Source organism: Staurois parvus, unplaced genomic scaffold (assembly GCF_062004578.1).
Source record: "Staurois parvus isolate SC_StPar_1 unplaced genomic scaffold, SC_StPar_1.0 ptg000018l, whole genome shotgun sequence".
In the NCBI taxonomy this organism is placed as follows: Eukaryota; Metazoa; Chordata; class Amphibia; order Anura; family Ranidae; genus Staurois; species Staurois parvus.
Window position 1 is genome coordinate 5,586,811 of NW_028317814.1, and position 20,386 is coordinate 5,607,196.

Consider the following 20,386-nt stretch of genomic DNA (forward strand, 5'->3'; position numbering starts at 1 on the left):
GTAAAAATATAAATTAAAATTACTTTTTTATATGTTAAAAAAAATCTGAAGAATATATTTTAAAAATATATATTTTTCATATATTTTGTAATAAAAACGCATTTCGACATACAGTATATACATATACAGTGAGGAACAGAAGTATTTGAACACCCTGCAATTTTGCAAGTTCTCCCACTTAGAAATCATGGAGGGGTCTGAAATTCACATTGTAGGTGCATTCCCACTCTGAGAGACAGGATTTTAAAAAAATTTCAGGAAATCACATTGTATGATTTGTAAAGAATTTATTTGTCTTGCACTGCTGAACATAAGTATTTGAACACCTAAGAAACAGCAAGAATTCTAGCTCTCAAAGACCTGTTATTGTGCCTTTAAAAAGTCCACCTCTACTCCACTCATTAATCTGACTTAGTAGCACCTGTCTGAGCTCTTTAAAGACACCTGTCCACCCCACAGTCAGTCAGACACCAACTACTACCATGGGCAAGACCAAAGAGCTGTCAAAAGACACCAGAGACAAAATTGTGGACCTCCACAAGGCTGGAAAGGGCTACGGGACAATTGCCAAGCAGCTTGGTAAAAAGAGATCAACTGTTGGAGCAATTGTTAGAAAATGGAAAAGGCTAAAGACGACTGTCAGTCTCCCTCGGACTGGGGCTCCATGCAAGATTTCACCTCGTGGGGTATCACTGATGATAAGAAAGGTGAGGAATCAGCCCAGAACTACATGGGAGGAGCTGGTCAATGACATGAAGAGAGCTGGGACCACAGTTTCAAAGGTCACTAGAACACTACGCCGTCATGGTTTCAAATCATGCATTGCACGGAAGGTTCCCCTGCTCAAGTCATCACATGTCCAGGCCCGTCTAAAGTTTGCCAATGACCATCTGGATGATCCAGAGGAGGCATGGGAGAAAGTCATGTGGTCAGATGAGACCAAAGTAGAACTTTTTGGTCTAAACTTCACTCGTCGTGTTTGGAGGAAAAAGAAGGATGAGTTGCATCCCAAGAACACCATCCCTACTGTGAAGCATGGGGGTGGTAACATCATGCTTTGGGGGTGCTTTTCTGCAAAGGGGACAGGACGACTGCACTGTATTAAGGGCAGGATGAATGGGGCCATTTATTGTGAAATTTTGAGCAACAACCTCCTTCCCTCAGCCAGAGCATTGAAGATGGGTCGTGGCTGGGTCTTCCAACATGACAACGACTCGAAGCACACAGCCAGGATAACCAAGGAGTGGCTCCGTAAGAAGCATATCAAGGTTCTGGAGTGGCCTAGCCAGTCTCCAGACCTAAATCCAATAGAACATCTTTGGAGGGAGCTGATACTCCGTGTTGCTCAGCGACAGCCCCGAAACCTGACAGATCTAGAGGAGATCTGTGTGGAGGAGTGGGCCAAAATCCCTGTTGCAGTGTGTGCAAACCTGGTCAAGGACTACAGGAAACGTTTGACCTCTGTAATTGCAAACAAAAGCTTCTGTACCAAATATTAACACTGAATTTCTCAGGTGTTCAAATACTTATGTTCAGCAGTGCAAGACAAACAAATTCTTTAAAAATCATACAATGTGATTTCCTGAATTTTTTTTAAATTCTGTCTCTCAGAGTGGGAATGCACCTACAATGTGAATTTCAGACCCCTCAATGATTTCTAAGTGGGAGAACTTGCAAAATCGGAGGGTGTTCAAATACTTCTGTTCCTCACTGTATATATATATATATATATATATTTTTTTTTTTTAATAAATTGAATATGGCAAAAATTGTAGTATTTCAAATATATATACATTTAGAAAGAATATTTTAAAAATATATTTCAAATATATTTTTCTTCCATATAGGTATGTACAGTGCAGTGGCGATGTCACTACTACTTTTACAAGGTAATATTTGGATTTACAAGTGAACCTTTTTTTTGGCTGGAGTTCAGCTTTAAAACTAAACTTCAGATACACAAGTGAAAGTAGAACTCACCCCTGGAGGAGCCACTGAGAATTTGCCCGGGTCTCCCTTGCTTGTACAGAGGCTGCCAGTCACAAGCTCAGGTCTTTGCGCACCAACAACACAGGCTCAGTCTCGGGGATGTCTTTTTAGAATTTATTGCTAAGTAACTAGAAAAAGAACAGGAGTTCAGGGGTTCAGGATACTCCAAAACGATCAATAAGACGACAAACTTCTATCACAAATCCTCATAGCTGTAGACACACATGAAAGTCCCACAATAGGAATTACTCACAATGTCCCAGGAGCTGACTGCCACCCATCTTCCACAGGTACACTATATTGCCAAAAGTATTGAGACACACTTCCAAATCATTGGATTCAGGTGTTCCAATCACCTTCATGGCCACAGGTGTACAGAGTCAAGCACATAGGCATGCAGACTGCTTCTACAAACATTTGTGAAAGAATGGGTCGCTCTCAGGAACTCAGTGAATTCAAGCGTGGTCCCATGATAGGTTGCTACCTGTGCAATATGTCCATCCATGAAATTTCTTTGCTAGTAAATATGCCACGGTCAACTGTTAGTGGTATTATAACAAAGTGGAGGCAACTGGGAACAACAGCCATAAAAAATAACAGTGCATGCTGAATCATACAGTGTGCAGAAGTTGCCAACTGTCTGCAGAGTCAATAGCTAAAAACCTCCAAACCTCGTGTGGCCTTCAAATTATCACAACAGTGTGCAGAGTGCAATGCAAAGTGTCGGATGCAGTGGTGTAAAGCATGCCACCACAGGACTTTAGAGCAGTGGAGATGTGTTCTCTGGAGTGACCAATCACGCTTCTCTGTCTATAAATCCGATGGACATGTCTGGGTTTGGCGGTTGTCAGGAGAACGGTACTTGCCTGACTGCATTGTGCCAAATGTAAAATTTGGTGGAGGGGGGATTATGGTGTGGGGTTGTTTTTCAAGGGTTGTTCTTGGCCCCTTAGTTCCAGTGAAGGGAAATATTAAGGTGTCAGCATACCAAGACATATTGGACAATTTCATGCTTGCAACGTTTTAGGAACAGTTTGGGGATATCCCTTTCCTGTTCCAACATGACTGCGCACCAGTGCACAAAGAAAGGTCCATAAAGACATGGATGAGCCAGTTTGGAGTGGAGGAACTTGACTGGCCTGCACAGAGTCCTGACCTCAACCTGAAAGAACACCTTTGGGATGAATTGGAGCGGGGACTGCAAGCCAGGCCTTCTCATCCGACATCAGTGCCTGACCGCACAAATGTGCTTCTGGAGGAATGGTCAAATATTCCCATAGACACACTCCTAAACCTTGTGGACAGCCTTCCCAGAAGAATTGAAGCTGTTATAGCTGCAAGGGGTGGACCAACTCAATATTGAACCCTACGGACTAAGACTGTAATACCATTAAGTGTATGTGCACTAACCCCTTAGGCTTGAGCTGGTTTTATTTGTTTCTATTGAGGTTTTAACAACTTGGAAGGGGTCTAGGGGTATATGGGATGCCCAAAGAACTGTAAATCTTGAGGATAAATCCTCCTTTTCACCCAGCTGCCCTGAGGGTATCCCTGAGCAAGGGGTCCCAGATGAGAAGCTAGTTGAGTCTTGCACCTGACAAACCTCTCCCCTTATCTGGCCCAGGGGGTATAGGAGTACTTACACTGTCCTGTACTGTTAGCATTGTGGGTTGGTGGTTGCCTTCAGGCCTTACACTGGGCTGACTCCTTCCCTGCTGCACAGGTTGCCCTCCCCAGGAGACTGTGGGACAGCAGAGATCCTCCCTTCCAGTGACCTGCCTGTAGGTAGGCTCCCTTCCCTAGGGCCCCCTTCAAGGCTCCACATTCCAGCCTTCCTCTCAATCCATGTTCCACCCGACACTGCACACTGCTCCCCAGGTTCTGTCATATTTAATGGTTGTCCTTGGTCACCATGCCCAGCCTCCTGCCAGGGGATTCACCAAGGTCTCTCAAACATGCAGACATGGGCCTCCTCCCCTCCTCCACCACTGTTCCAGAAAGTTCTTTACATTTCTGGAAAGGTGGGAGGGCTCCAGAAGCCCTGACCTGGAGAACCTCCCCAGCCTGTCCTGACGTGAACTCCTGCATCAATCCCAGGCTGACTCATCCCAGGCTGCTACTCAGCCTTTATATAACAAAAATCCTATCTAGCTAACCTGCAGGGCATCACAGGTAGATCCTCAATAAGGGATATGAAAGATCCTTCTCCAGATCAGCACTTCAGGACAGTGCCCTCCAGCAAAAATACATTAGTAATCTTCTCCAGGCCCTCAGCCCAGCACTCGTGGTCCAGACTGCAATTCTTCAGCACACTCTGGCTGCAGAGGAAGAACATTCTAGAAAGGCCTCCCAAACATGTATCGCCTTTCTAGACACCTTCTGGATGCCTCCTTCCAAGGATTGGTTGAAGCATGATAAATATTCATCAATGGATATCTGAATCTCTTTGCCCTATTTTCTGGAAGCTTCTCCCAGAAGCAGGTATGAGAAATCAAATCCTCAGGAAGTGGGGCCAAAAACGAAATTTAGCCTAACAACCTAACTAGAGGAGGGTACTATATCCATTTAAGGGACTGTGTTATCTGTCAAAGGATTAGTATTTCTGTCCATCCAGTGAAGAGATATAAACAGTCTTGTCCACAGAACAAGGCCCGAAGACCTGATTTTTTTCCGCTACAGTTAAGCCATACAGCTAGATCACCTCCCTACCTACAGCCCGTGAGAGAGCAGTGGCAGACTGATGAGGTCATCTCTCTCATCTCTAATGCCTGCTAGAATGTTTCTTTCAAAAACATATTACTGTGGCACACCTGATTGGCTCCTAGTGTTGCCCCTCTCTCTCTGTCAGAGTAATTGCTATTGTGCAAAAGGTTTTAAAGGAGAAGTATAGCCAAAGTTATTTTGGCTGTACGTCTCCTATGGAACACAGGAGTGCAGTTTGTTCTGCACTCCTGTGACCCATTTTCATCTGACAGGTTACCTCCAATCCATCATATTCAGGCCTGGAAAAATAGTCCATTTCTGTTTTTGTTTTTTTTTAAGACCCGGATGAACTCAGAGGTAGGCAAGTCTGTTTACAACTGCCTGTCCATAGGGCTGCCTGAAAAACTGACAGGAGGACTTGATTGGAATGCCTGTGTGAAAGGGCCCTAACAGTCATCAGAACCTCATTGTCCAGTAGAGGTTCTGGCATTGAACTATTAAATGATGGTGGTGGGGCTTAGTGACAAAAGTCAAAGTCCTGGGTACACCCTAGGCAAGGATCCAGGGGCTCCTCAAAGATAGGAAAATGTATTTGAATTTGAATGCAGATAGGTTAAAGCACTATAGGGTGGTTACAAATCAGCAATATTGTTTGCTAAAATACTTAATAGGCCACTTGCACATTGAGGCATTTGGCTGCTGTCCATGCCTCCTGGTGATTTAGGGTGCCCAGGAGACACAGGTGCAATATCCAGCCCCTCTGCTTGCAGCCTGTCAACATTTATGGGCAGGGCTGACAGCTGTGCTGAGTGCTACTCATGTTTAGGGCCCTATGTATGATGCTGCTGGAATGTTGTGTAGAGTAGTCAGAACTGCTCCACAAAAGGAAAACAGAGGAGCCCCCATGAGAGTCATCATGGGCCTGTTCAAGATGAAAAGAACAAACTTTAAACAGAGTGTTAAAAAGTTTCAGGCAGGCCAATGATGACTCTCATGTTAGGCCCCTTTTCCATTCTTCTTTTATGGAGCATTTCTGGGTACTCTACGCAACATTCCAGCAGGATCACACTCTATAAATCATCACTTCGTCTTTACCCGCCACCCAGTGTAAGTGATTAAGGTAAAGCAGCCCATAGATGAGTCAAGATTTTTTCATTCTCCCAACTGAGCTATTGTATTCTGACAGCAGGAAAACTTCCTCTCTGTCAGAATACACTGATCAGCATTGCAGGCAGGGGTGGACTGACAACTCATGGGGCCCCCGGGCAATAAGGGATCATGGGGCCCCTGTGTCCTTGCCCACACTCAAATCACACCCAAAAAAGCCTATGAAAGGTACTAGGGGCATCTCATGGGGCCCCCTACTGACCCCGGGCCCGAGGGCAGTGCCCGAGTTCCCAAATGGTCAGTCCCAGGGGCTGACTGACCATTTGGAAACTCAGGCACTGACCGAGGGCCCGGGGTCAGTAGGGGGCCCCATGAGATGCCCCTGGTACTTTTTTCATAGGCTTTTTTGAGTTTGGACAAGGACACAGGGGCCCCATGATCCCCTATTGCCCGGAGGCCCCATGAGTTGTCAGTCCGCCCCTGGTCAGTCCGCTCCTGGTTGCAGGCCATAGCCTTCAGCACTGATTGAGCAGGGAAAATCCGACAGAGCAGTTGTACAAACATCAATCAATAGATTGAGTTCTGTGCCCTGCCCATGTATGGATTGATATTCGGCAGGTCCCTGCTGCATGGGCTGAATTTCAATCCATGTATGACCAGCTTCAGCCCACCATACTCAATTTTCTCTTGTGTAGCCCATGGGCTGAATGAGAGAAGAATCAGTCGGTTCCCCCATCCATGCCAAAAGCCTAGATGATAGCATCTAAGCACTCACTGTTTTGCTGGTAATTCACAACCCAGCACAGTCATTTTATAAATCAACTTTTGTTGAGCCTGGTGATGCTTTTAGTGCCACCAATGGCTCAAATTTTGGCAGATTCAGCATGAATCAGCTGAAATTCAAACTGCCTCTGACCAGCTTAAAAGAGAAGTGCGGGATATGAAAAAAACAAACATTTATACTCACCTAGGTGGATGCAGCATTTATCCAATGCCTCATCTGTCCCCCACAGCCTATAAGACCAAGAACTAAGCTATCAAAGATTGCTGATCACTCAGTTCTTTGTCTTAACTGAGCAGAGAGTCAGTGACTGTCAGTCACCAGTTCTCTGCTCTGCCCCTTAATGGAGCACTTCGCTATGGAGAGGGCAGAAGTGGCTGGCTCAGGCTCTCAGCGACATGCTGAGAGGCTGAGCTAGCTGCAGGCCAGGAATCTGGGTGGATCCCGACTTTAACATTGGCATCTCTGCAGAGCCTGGACTGGCTCAGCCGAAAACGGGCTTTAGAACAAAGTGCACTCCCAGAAGTAGAAGGGCCAAAAGAGTTTTGGCCCTACTTCTCCTTTAAGTAGATGGCAAATGCAGGAGCCTTTTCAACTTTACTCCTTTCAGCTCCAAACCTCTCTTCCTAATACCCCAGATGTCAGTGCACACTCCATCAAAGTAGCTAAATACACAATTAATATACACCTATGCATTGCCCACTGAAGGATTTCCATTTCTATGCAGTTAATTTTAATTCTAGGTACCCCAGCACAGTCATATCCATGGTCTTCACTGCAGGATCAGCATGCTTTGATAAATAACACTGGGTCAGCTAACACCCCAAGTTTAGCGATTGGACAATGAAGGAGCAAAAACTCAATGATGAGACCATCATTGAACTGCAATACTGTGAACAGTGACAGAATAGTGACAGTCAGCACTATTTGCAGACAAAATGAAGGGTAAATTAGTAATTCTAATTAGCTATGTTTACATAGGCAGTCAGGGGGTGAAAAAAATAGACAATTGAGCCAAAAATTACCCCCCCTCAGACTACCCAGCCACAAGTTTACATGGCCACTGACCATGTTAGTACGCACTGTCGCAGTTGAAGTGTGGCGCAACAAAATTTATAAAACAGATCATGTTTGATAGGCAGTACTGCTGCCAAATGCAACCTATTCAAGTAAATGTGGCCACTCTGCAACTGCAATGCCCCTATATGTATTGCACATGGTTGTAAAATATTGCAGCAGGCTTTCATGGGTTGATAAGTGTGTTCAGGAGGTGACATATCACCTCTGAACTGCATGTTAACTGGCTCTGGAGAAGCAATACTCCACAAAACTTTCAACATTTCTGCCGCAAATGGTAGCGCAAAACCAAGTCTATCAAGTTGCAGTCAAAAACAGTAATGCATTTATATTGCACTGGCTCCCTATTGCCCAACGCATCAAATTCAAACTACTCACTCTGTCCTACAAAGCCATTCACAACACTGCCCCTAACTACCTCACCAACCTGATTCCCAAGTACCACCCTACCCGTACCCTTCGCTCTTCACAGGACCTCCTTCTATCTAGCTCCCTGGTCTCCTCCTCCCATGCACGATTGCAAGACTTCTCCAGGTCCTCCCCCATCCTCTGGAACTCACTACCCCAATCCATCAGACTGTCACCTTCCCTCCTCACCTACAGGCGCTCCCTGAAAACCCACCTCTTCAGAGAAGCCTACCCCACCCTCACCTAACAGCCGCTCTCCTTCATTCCTCCTACCACTCCATCCCCCACAGCCACTTCCTCCTGTACCACTACCCCCAGATTGTAAGCTCAAAAGAGTAGGGCCCTCTAACCCCTCGTGTGCTGTTTGTTGTTGCTGTACTGTTTCATGTATTGTCCCCCCCTCTATTGTACAGCGCTGAGCAAACCCTTTGGCGCTATATAAACTCGATGTAATAATAATAATAATGTATTGTGGAAATCAAACATTTCCACATCAGTACGGCCACTCTAAATATCACATGTACAACAACTACCAAGATGGAGTAACTAGCATCACAGAACGGTTACCATGGCAATATCTATGACGTACACCGAGTGCCTCCAATGCCGTTTCACTGGATGTATTGATTTGTCTAAACCAAGAGAAAAGTTAAAGAGAGCATTTCATGGGGCAGCTTAAGAGTTTTCCCTAGCCAATTTCTTGACTTTAAAGAAAAAAAAATGAAAAAAATAATAATTACTTTTCAGCCTCTAACCTTTCCAGCAAGTGACTTTGTGATAAATAATCCACAGGTCCCTCTAGTGCAATCCATCAGTTAGAGCTCCTAATTACTTTAGACTCACTTTGAAAACCCTTCCAGTGCCACTTTCAGATAAATAAAAAATGAATGTGCAGTTTCTGAACGTCTTCCCCAAGGTTTCTTCCGTCCAAGCCAATATTTGCCATAAGTTCAGAAAAAAGTGGGCTTTTCCACGGACATTAAAAAGTGTAGTTTAATCCCAAAATACAGTTGTCTCCTGGCTGGGCAGTGAGATAGGTTGCCGGTAGATTCAGCAAGACTCAAGGGTGAAATGAATCAGCAGATACCTGTTAAATGTTCTGGTTTTCTGTGAAAATGAGAAAAAGCCGAGAGAATTAATAAATAAAGAAATAAACAATTATACATCCACCGTGCCACTCTGCCTAATTGACTAATTATGTTGCTTACACAGAGAAGAGCTTATTGGGATTCTTTCTTACGGAAAGGACAAATATCAAAATATCAGCTAATATACTTGAATTCTTCCTAATTTTTAAAGAACCTTTACGATATTAATTAAATGTTAAAAAAGAGACCTACTGATTCATAGTCTGAAATAATATAATAAGGAAGGGTTAGGGCCTGTGTGATTTGCCTTCTTCCTAATTATTGTTGCTGCTACTGGTCGGCACGTGACCATGGGTTTTATAACAAATGGCATCTAATTTCCTGGACTGCTTGGGTCTAATGATGACCATAGATGTAAAGATAAACAATTGATTGATAGATTTTATTTATTTATTACAGATAATTACACAATATAGCGCTGACATTTTACGTAGAGCTTTAGGTAGATGATGGGTCTTATTGTATTAAATGGTCTTTGATTTAATAACCTTTTTTTTTTTACTTTTGATTTACTAAAATCAAGATCAGAGACTGTTCGCTTTGCAAGGGAATTTGCCCCAGAGCTTAGCGAATAAGGTGAAGTTATGCTGACTTCTATCATCCAATCATGTGCAAGCAAAAACATTGGGTTTTTATTATGTTTCTTGCATGCGATTGGGTATTCTTGGCAAAGTGAAACTTCAAAACATTCATCAAGCTCTGGGGCAAATTCCCTACCCACATACCCGAATCACCAGCTGCTGGAATATAATTAAACACGTGGGGATAACGGGCAAAATCCTTAACCAAATATGGTTGTGATCATGTATGGTTAATGATGTCACCCAGGATCCCTGGCTGGGGAAGCTGACATTCTAGCAGTGCTGGGGATATTGTCATTTGCAACAGGAGTAGTGGCACATCATCGTGGTGGCAAAGAAACATCATCAACAGGTTGACATGATTCATGGAGGATTTACTACGTTGGACCATGTGATCGCCGATGAATTTACAAGAAGGGGCATTGCTTGCCTTTTTTTTTTTATAAAATACTTTTTCATGGTGTCTGTGTATTTATATACATTGATTTTTGGGGAAAATTAGTAAAAATCGTGAGGAAGAGGACCCTGTCTCAATTTGGGGACAAGGTCCCTTGCAAGAGAGGGATGCTTTACCACAAAGTACCCCTCCATTGTTGAAAGGCATGTGTCCTTGTAAAGTACAGGAAGGCAGGGTGGGGGAGCATGCTTTCTGGCCTCTCTTTCCTGGCCACCCAGAATGTACTCAATAAAAAGAAAAAAAAACAGCATGGGGTTCCACCTAAAATTCTACAAGACCCTTATCCAGGAATGTAACTTGGATGGCCAGATAAGGCAGTGAGCATAAAGCTCACCTTTCTGGTCCCATAATAGGCCACATGCCTTTTAACTGTAGGGGTACCTTGCAAGAGAGCAAGGCAGCAAATCCTGCCCCCTTAGAAGGCATATTATCTCATTGTTGAGGGACAAGGCCCTCTTGCCCACATGGGGTGCCTAGAAGGTTATGGGTGTTTGTGAGGGGAAACCTATGAAAGTCTGAATGCCTGCTTTAGAAAAAGGGGGCCTCCTAATATCCACCCGCTCCCAAAATAATGAGTATAGGGTACTAATGTAACCCTTTGATTCATTCCAAAAAATTTCAACAGTAAATAGAAAAAAAGACACTGAAATTGTAAACAATGTTCCCCCAATGTAAATTCATCATCAGTCACATCATCCAGTGATGTAAATCCATTGTCAGTCATTGCGACCCACCGCTCTATGATGTTCCCTACCACCATGATGGACCGCTATCTGAAAGTGTTTTCCCACTGATACTTCAGCACATGACAGAATCCCCATCATTGCTAGAGTGTCAGCAAACAGTCAAGAATATGGGGGGACTTCATTAGCAAATATGACCAACGACATATAATGTGGGCTTCCAGATTCTTATAAACTTCCACAAGCATCTGTGGAACAAATGTGGGCAAGAGGCCCTTTTCCCTTAACACTGGGACAAGTTGCCCTGCAAGAGGTGGAGGCTGGACTCCCCCCTTCCCGTTGCCAGGTACCCCCAATGTTGAGAGGCATGATCTGGTTAAGGAAGGCTCCTCACAAACCCCTACATCCCCTTGGGGACCAGGTATGCAGAAGATGTCCTTGTCCCTCACCATTGGGATAAAATGCCTTTCAAGGGGCAATCTTGGCCTCCTTGCAAGTTACGCCCTCCCCCCCTTCAATGTTAAAAGGCATGTGGCCTGACCTGGTTTAGAAAGAACAGCCCCATGCTTGCCTCCCTCCATTTCCTGCCCCCCCCCCCCAAGTTTCATGCCTGAAAACGGGTCTGATTAGAATTTTAAGTGAAATCCCATGCCAGTTTTTGCAGTTTTTTACTTTTAAAAGACTACATTGTGCTGTTCCGTAACAGCACATGCAGCTTTAAGGCATCATCCAAGCATGTTTTTTAAAAGACTTGTGTAATTTCCATGTTGTCCTTCAAGCCACATGGAAATACCCTTTCTCCCTGCTGAATGGTATTTTAAAAAATTTAATTGGAACCTTTTGGATAATAACTTTGTGGACATATATGATATTGTTTTGTGCATTGAGGATCAGTAGCTCGGCAGTCATAGAGTACCCATATGACAAATCAGGCATCTATATTACAAGCTTATTTTGAACAATGGAGACAATATCTTCATATGCAAGTAATTACTATAAACATTAAAAGGCCTATTATTTGCAACAGCATATTGCAAAGGAGGAGTACTCTGTAGAGGTTAAAGTTGGACCACTATACGTTACACTACTGACAGGGCAGATTAATCAATGCTACAAGAGTAGGGTTTTTTATGTTTTTATAGTATAATTTTGTTTCATTAAATGTTACATTGTTTTTAAATACTGTGAACTTGGCTTGGATTATGGTATGTTAATTTAATGATTACTTTGTGATACAGAGTGTGATTGAACAGATGTAGCAACTAATAGTGATTACTTTTTTGTTATGGTTTTTGTTGCAATTATTACAATAAGGTTAATTATCAAAGTGTTACATGTTTTTCATGAAATATGTAGGCATTACCACCAATACATTTAATGCAGCCCCCTACAGATGTATTCCACCTAGTCCACTGTGTCATTCCAGTTTGACATACCTACCTAAACGTTGCTTATTTTTGTCTTACTTTGTTTATTCCTTATCACAGGGGTCTCCATACTGCAGCCCATGGATCTGATGTGGCCCTTTGCTGGCCTTTATTTGGCCCTTGGGGCACTATTCCTTCCACTGACACTAAAGACGTGGCACTATTCCTCCCACTGACACCAACAATGAGGTACTTTTCTGCCCACTGACACCAGAGATAGGGAACTTATTCTCCCACTGACACCAATTATGGGGAACTATTTCTCCCACTGACATCAATAATGTAATTTTTTTACTCCCACTGACCACCAAGTCTGTGGCATTGTTTACTCCCAAATATGCCAGGGCTCCAACTGGCCACAGCCCCCCCCCCCCCCCCAACATTTGAAGGGCAGTAAAGTGGCCCTTTGTTTTTGAATTTTGGAGACCCCTGCCTTATCAACACGCTAATGCCATTTTAAAAACCTATCCCTTTTCATTAAACCCCTTACTTTAGAATCAGTGATATCATCACTGGTTCTCTGTGCTTCTTAATACAATGCGGGCAAATCATGACTGGTGGGAGGGACCAGCTGGGTTCTATATATAACTTACTGAAAAAATCACAGCACCCTGCCTCAGTACTTCTCCCAAGATAATTATATGGTAGAGTGCTTTGGGAGGGCCATCATCCCCATAATAGTCCAAAGAAGAATTCTCTCTGTTGATTGGATTGCATCAAAACTGGATGGGTGGATGTTAGTACTTCTCTTTGGAGGAGTACTTCAAACAAGAACTCCCTCTGTTGATTGGGACTATTATTTGGCAAAAAAAAAACCATACCTGAGCTTTATATAAAAAAAATAGATACAATAGCTTTATTGATAGAAATTCATTAAAAAAAACCCAGATAAAATCATGATGTAACAAGGTTGTGGCTACTTTGTTACATTGTGATTTTATCTGTTTTTTTTATGAATTTGTATCAATAAAGCTATTGTATCTATTTTTTATCTAATGTTCGCATATGTTTTATTGCCAAATAATAGACTCAATCAACAGAGGAAATTCTCATTTGGAGTACTCCTCCCAAGAGGAGTACTAACATCCACCCATCCGGTTTTGACGTGAGCAGTAGGCTGGCTCCTGGGAGCTGGAAGGCAAATATCAAAAGGACTCGATGGATAGATGTCAGTCTATAAAAGTGGTCATTCCTAGGTAAACCGCATTTGCGAACAGACTGCACTAGAGAACACCTTTATGTATGCTGAGCCTCCTTGATTCAAAGTACTGAAATCCAATAAATAAAAGTAGCAGGCCAGGGACAGTAAGGCTGGGTTAGCAATGGCTATGCCCTCTGTACCTTCATTGATGTGTATGATCTTGGACCACTGGAGCAGTAGATATCAGGCTGTATTGCTAAGTGTCCACAAACAGAAATGTATGCCTAGGTTGATTTCCCCTGGAGGTAGCTCCAAAGCTCTCAATGTCTTCCTGGCACTTTAAACAGCATGAGAGTATAGGGCAAAGAGCCGGAAACCCGTTATCCCGATAAAAGTACTTTATTGATAAATTGTACAAGTTACAGCAGCTTACACATTTCTGTAAAAAACCCTATTCATAGCCTATTCATAGCCTATGAATACGTTTTTTTACCAAAATGCGTAAGCTGCTGTAACTTGCACACTGTACCCTTTATCAATAAAGTATTTTTATAGGGAGAACGAGTTGCTGGCTCTTCACCTTATTTTTGTATATTGCCAAGTGCTCTATTGATATTACCTTGGGCAGTCCCTTTACTTACCTGTCATCTATAAATTTTACTTTGAAAGATTGCAGTGGACAGGCCTTTCAGTGTCCAAGTGTAACACCTAATAAATCCTTGTGTCGGTTCCTTACCCTTTGAGGATATGGTGGATTCCAGGGGGTACCAGATGAGGGCGTCAGTCTGTGGTTTTAAATGTTATGGCTAATGTTTTCTATGTCCCTTTATGATACATATATTTACCACCCGTAGCCTTGAAGTAGACAGTTTGTTGAAATGCGTCGGGTGTCTACAAATGGGTAATGTCATCCAAGATCTGTCGTAGTGTTGTCACCTATGTGATGATATGAGTGGTGTATTGGGAACTTGTTGTGATCTTCATAAGAATGTCAAATGTGATCAAAACAACCATTTATGTTTTATAGAATTTTTAATACTTCCTAACAGAATTTTACAGATTTTTATAAATGTTTGTGTTTTGAGACCAGGAGCAGCCTGACCATTTGGAAACTTGGGCACTGCCCGAGGGCCCGGGGTCAGTAGGGGGCCCCATGAGATGCCCCTGGTACCTTTTTCATAGGCTTTTTTAAATTTTGGGCAAGGACACAGGAGCCCCATGATCCCCTATTGCCCGGGGGCCCCATGAGTTGTCAGTCGGCCCCTGTTTGAGACTTATGATCATTCAAGCCTTTATGTCCCACTTATAATTGATGTACCTTTTGCTGTTATCCTTGATTCAAACTACTGAAAACCAATAAAATAAAGGGGTAGGCCAGGGACAGTAAGGCTGGGGAAGAAAGGGTGAAACAAAGATGCATGTCCTCCAGCCAGGAAATGAGACAGGCTCTCTTGCTGCAGCTTCTAATACATCCAGCGAGAAGCTCAAAGTATGCAGTGAAACCAGAGTAAGAGTCTGTACGACTGCACAAGACTGATTGTGAGACTGGAGTTCAGCTTTATAGGAAAAAACCTAGGAATCACCTTTGCTGTTCAGGAATGACAGATAACAGGAGTCCAGGTATGTGTTCTACAAATGCTGCATTCACCAGGAATAGTGCCAATGACAACTCTAGTGTTACTACAAAAATAATAAGGACTTTACCTAATCTGTTCTGCTGAACTTTGGAATGAAGTCAAGAAATTAATTATTTCAATTATTTCATTGAGTTTGCTAATAAATATCAACTCAGCAGTTGAAAAAGGTTTGTTAAACAGACCATTAATAAGCATAATTAATCAAACGCCTGTACGCCTAGGCACTGATTAATGTTAATGAAGAACTATGCTCTGAAACCTAAATCCTTACATCCGTGACTTTAAAAAGGCAAAACTCATAACGCCGTTTTCACAATGCCAGCTTGCTTCTATATTTTTGGCTACGTAGTAGCAACTGGAAGAATTAAAGCTAAAGTCAAGCCTCAAAAAACTGTCTTGGAAATCCATAGAGGGAACTCAGCCTATCCACTGAAGCCTAATTTTATCTCATTTCAGGCAGCTATCATGTGCCCGGCCAATCCCCTGTATGAAATCCTCTGGCTGCACATAACAAGTAATAGCTGTTTGTCCATGAAAACTGCCTTTAAATATCTTCTGTGCAAACAGAGCCAAATCGAATGTTCTCTGGCTATATCCAGTTTGAATGTGTGAATATGGAAATACTGCATTAAGGCACCACTAATGCAACACCTCCTGCGCTCAGGGATCTGGATCTGTAGGGGGCCCATGGACCAATACTCTTGAAGAATATGGAGATTTGTCCACGACCAATCAAAGGCTGTGCAGCTCATACAAAAAGTTGGGGAAGCTCGATGCAAACTGTAGTGAAGAACAAAAGACAGAGCGCACCAACCTTGCGCATTACTTCAGTAAGCAGTTAATTGATTTATTGATTTATGAGATATACTCACAAACGTAGTAGTAAAACAAGCATGTAAAGTCCAAATCCCAACCACACGATAAGGAGACATTTAGCTCTGATGAAGAAAGGATACCCCTTCGAATCGCGTCAACGTCACTCTGAGAATCTCCCCTTCCGATGGGATCCGCACGTGTCTCCTTATCGTGTGGTTCGATTTTGGACTTTACATGCTTGTTTTACTATTATGTTTGTGAGTATATTTTCTAAATCAATTAACTGTTTACTGAGGTAATGCGCAAGGTTGGTCTTTTGTTCTTCACTACAGTACTGCATTAATGGATGGTGCTGACTCTCATAGGTAATGGGTATGCTTCATCAGCGCCATTTAGTGGCCCTAATGTGGTATTTTTAACATTCACACATTCGAATTGCAGAAAATGTATCCAGAGAACATTGAATTCTGCCCCATTCACACAGATCAAATTTGCAAGCAGTTTTGATGGATGAATAACTAGGTTATTTGTTTTTTTAATAAATATACCCCCAGGTATTACTACAGGTACTTATATAGCACCATTAATTTACATATATATTTTACATTCACATCAGTCCCTAACCCTCAAGGGGTGTACAATTTAAGGTCCCTAACTCACATTTATTTATTTCAGGTCCTTATATAGCACTGTCAATTTACACAGCACTTTACTCATATATATATTGAACATTCACATCAGTCCCTAACCCTCAAGGGGTGTACAATCTAAGGTCCCTAACTTACATTCATATATTAGGGTTAATTTAGACAGGATCCAACTAACCTACCAGCACACCTTTGGAGTGTGGGAGGAAACCCACACAAGCACAGGGAGAACATGCAAACTCCATGCAGGAGGTGTCATGGTCAGGAATTGAACCCATGACCCATTTACTGCAAGGCAGACATGCTAACCACTAAGCCACTGTGCCACCACCATGCATACATACATACATACATACATACATACACTAGGGACAATTTAGACAGGAGCAAGTTAACCTACCAGCATGTCTTTGGAGTGTGGGAGGAAACCAGAGTACCTGGAGGAAACCCACACAGGCACAGGGAGAACATGCAAACTCCAGGCAGGTGGGGCCATGGTTGGAATTTGAACCGACAACCCTAGTGCTGCCAGGCAGAAGTGTTAACCACTTAGCCACTACACCAGGTCCTGAACAAGGATTTTGTAATAAATAGCAACAATAGCATGTCTGTAAATAATATGAACACATGCACCTTAAAAAAAAAAAAAGTTGACACTTGACTAATTTAAATCTAGGTATATTTAGGTATAAAAAAGACTAAAATACACTTATTTTAAGTCCATAATATGTATGCACCTTGGGGATGTTCCAACGTTCCAGTCGAACGTCTTCAATAGTACCTTTCACCCACTGCACAGTAACAAACAGTACAATGTAGCTGAGTCTATATGATCTTTATTTAGCCTATCTGGAAGACTGGAAGTACCCATAACAATACTTTTTACATATGCATTATATGTTTATTATTGTGTTTTGCTACTAACCAGGTTTCCTGCTCAGGGGCAGACTGACAACTCATGGGGCTCCCGGGCAATAGGAGATCATGGGGCCCCTGTGTCCTTGCCCAAACTCAAAAAAGCCTATGAAAAAGGTGCCAGGGGCATCTCATGGGGCCCCCTACTGACCCCGGGCCCTTGGGCAGTGCCCGAGTTTCCAAATGGTCAGTCCGCCCCTGTTCCTGCTATTTTGACATCCAGATTCTCACCATATCCTACACAGCTATCTGTAATAGTGTTACACAATATAAAGATTGAATTTGAGCTGTGAGGCATATTTGAGACATCATCCCTTAAGCCTATTCCAACATGTGATTCTATAGATGAGGTTTTTCCAATGCTGCCCATCAGAGTCTCTCTGCAGTCTCTGCACACCTGTACTCATTCAGAAAGAAGCATTTTGTTACTCTTTTTTGAAACACTACAGGCTAAAGGGTGCCTAGGAAGTTCTAGATCTGAGGTGGTGGAACACTTCACAAATGATTGGGACTCTAGTACCCGTCACTTAATGTGGCCATGGGACGTTTTGGGATATTTATGTCAAACACAGATCAAAATAATTTCAGTGTCCTGTTTGACCACAGCACAGTTACAGTATACTGTATATGTTGTACTGAATTGTTCTTTAATTAATTAAATATTAGCAGAACAAAATATGGATTTTCAATCTTTATTTTCTGTTTATTTGATCGTTTATTCCAATATGGCTTTCATTATGAGGAATTGTAGACTTGTGCCATTTTTTTTTATGCTGTGCATATGTAAACCTTCTACACACCTCTGTAGATAAAGAAATCCTTGGCAATAAGTGAAAACTGAATAGTTCTCAATGGTTACTTGAAAAGCTATTACTAGAAATGATCAAAATTGTTAATGAATATTATCGTACAGCATTGGAATTGCCAATATTTATTTATTACAGGTATGTCACCAACAACTTACACAGTGCTTTACTTACATATTGTACATTCACATCAGTCACTGTCTTCAAGGAGATTGCTCACATTCATACACATACTAGGACCAATTTAGACAGGAGCCAATTAATATACCAGCATGTATTTAAATTGTTGGAGGAAAATCACACAGCCACGGGGAGAACATATAAACTCCATGAAGATAGTACCATGGTTGAGATTCAAACTAAAAACCCAACTACTGCTGGGCAGAATTGCAAACCATTTAGTCACATTGCTGCCCATAATCAACCAGTTTTGTAAGAATAGTATGGAGGAGGATTGGATCTATTTGTGTCTCCATTAGTGAGGTCTCCCCTCAGTTCCTATGTAGTTACTGGGAAGTAAAAAGACACAACAAAAGCATGTTTTGCAGGTAGAGATGATTAAAGCTGGTAATACCTGTTAAGATTTATCTTGTGCAGCCCCAAGAGATGGACAAAACAAAGTGGAAGGATGAAACTGCAGTGCAGATTATTGAATTCCGACAGCAGGCATCTGTGAATGTCAGAATACCCAAACAGTGCCTGCATCTGATTAGATACAGCTCCATTAATCCAACTTCTTTGACAAAAGTTGATTAAAAAAATCAACTTTTGTTGAGCAAGGTGGTGCCGACAGGGCCACCCTTGGTACAAATTCCAGCCAATTCAGTGGGAAAAATAGGCAGAGATTAAAAGAAGACTTGGCCTTCACATGTAGGATCAAAAAGGGAACACAATGCAAAACATTTACCCATAAAAAAAAAAAAAAGAAACATATTTTTGTTATTCTTTTAGCCCTGACCAAAAAATATAAAGTAAGAAAGCATTTATAAAAACAATCTACATTGCCTTTAATTACACTGGCTTGCTTATAAGAAATTAGGCTTATTTCTTTCACACTTTCTTACTTTGTCTCTGCTGTCTTTTTCTGTTTATGTATTTTTTTCTCTCAAATTTTCACCATGTGAAAGAATTTATTTAGAAGGGACATGTAAAAAGAGTGATCTCCCAACAGTCTAATGTAATGTCCCCAGTCTCTAACCACTCCTGAAACACATGGGTTGTCTCTGGCCATACCATGTAAAATAACCACAGTCTCTAGTAGTTTTTAATAAATATACTGAATATTATGTGCTGCCTATAAGTGATGTCAAGGGCAAGATTGAAACCCCTTTACATAGTAATTTAACCTCCACTTTTCTATAGAATTTCCACAGTCTCTGACAGTCTTCTGTACCATTATATATATTATGTGTAGCCCTTTGGTGATGTCAGAGGCCAGACTTGAGACCCCTATTTGTAGTAATTTAACTTCCACTGTTCTATAGCATTTCCATAGTCTTTGACAGTCTTCTGTAGCATTATATAGGTGAATAGGATTGTGAATAGGATTATTAGGCTGCCGATCCTTTCATAAGAATAGAGTAAAGTGAAGGACTTTGACAGGATGGTGCCCATAACCACTGTTGAGTATATCTTTATCTATAGTTCTATATGACTGTTAGACTAAGGAAACGTGGCCTCTACATTTTATCTTCTTCATGGACTCCAGAAATATGGTGCCGATGCATTTCCTGTTAAGTATAGGTCTAGATATAGAGACATATAGAATTGGGACTAACGAAATAAGGCTGCCGCAGTTTGTCTTCTATTTGGACTCCAGGAAAATGACGCCAGCATTAAACACAACAAGCAGCTTGTTTAACAGTCTATTGAAAAGATAGAAAAGGATGCAAGGTCCTTCTGCGATGGTATTGGGTTCCCGCCTGCATTTCAAGTGCTAATCCTGAATTTGTTGACAGATGTTTCCATGGCTGTGAAATGTGAGGTGATATGCTTCATACCTGGTGGTTATGCCCACATCTCAAAGGGTTTTGGTCCAGAGTATTTGGCCTTTTATACTCCTA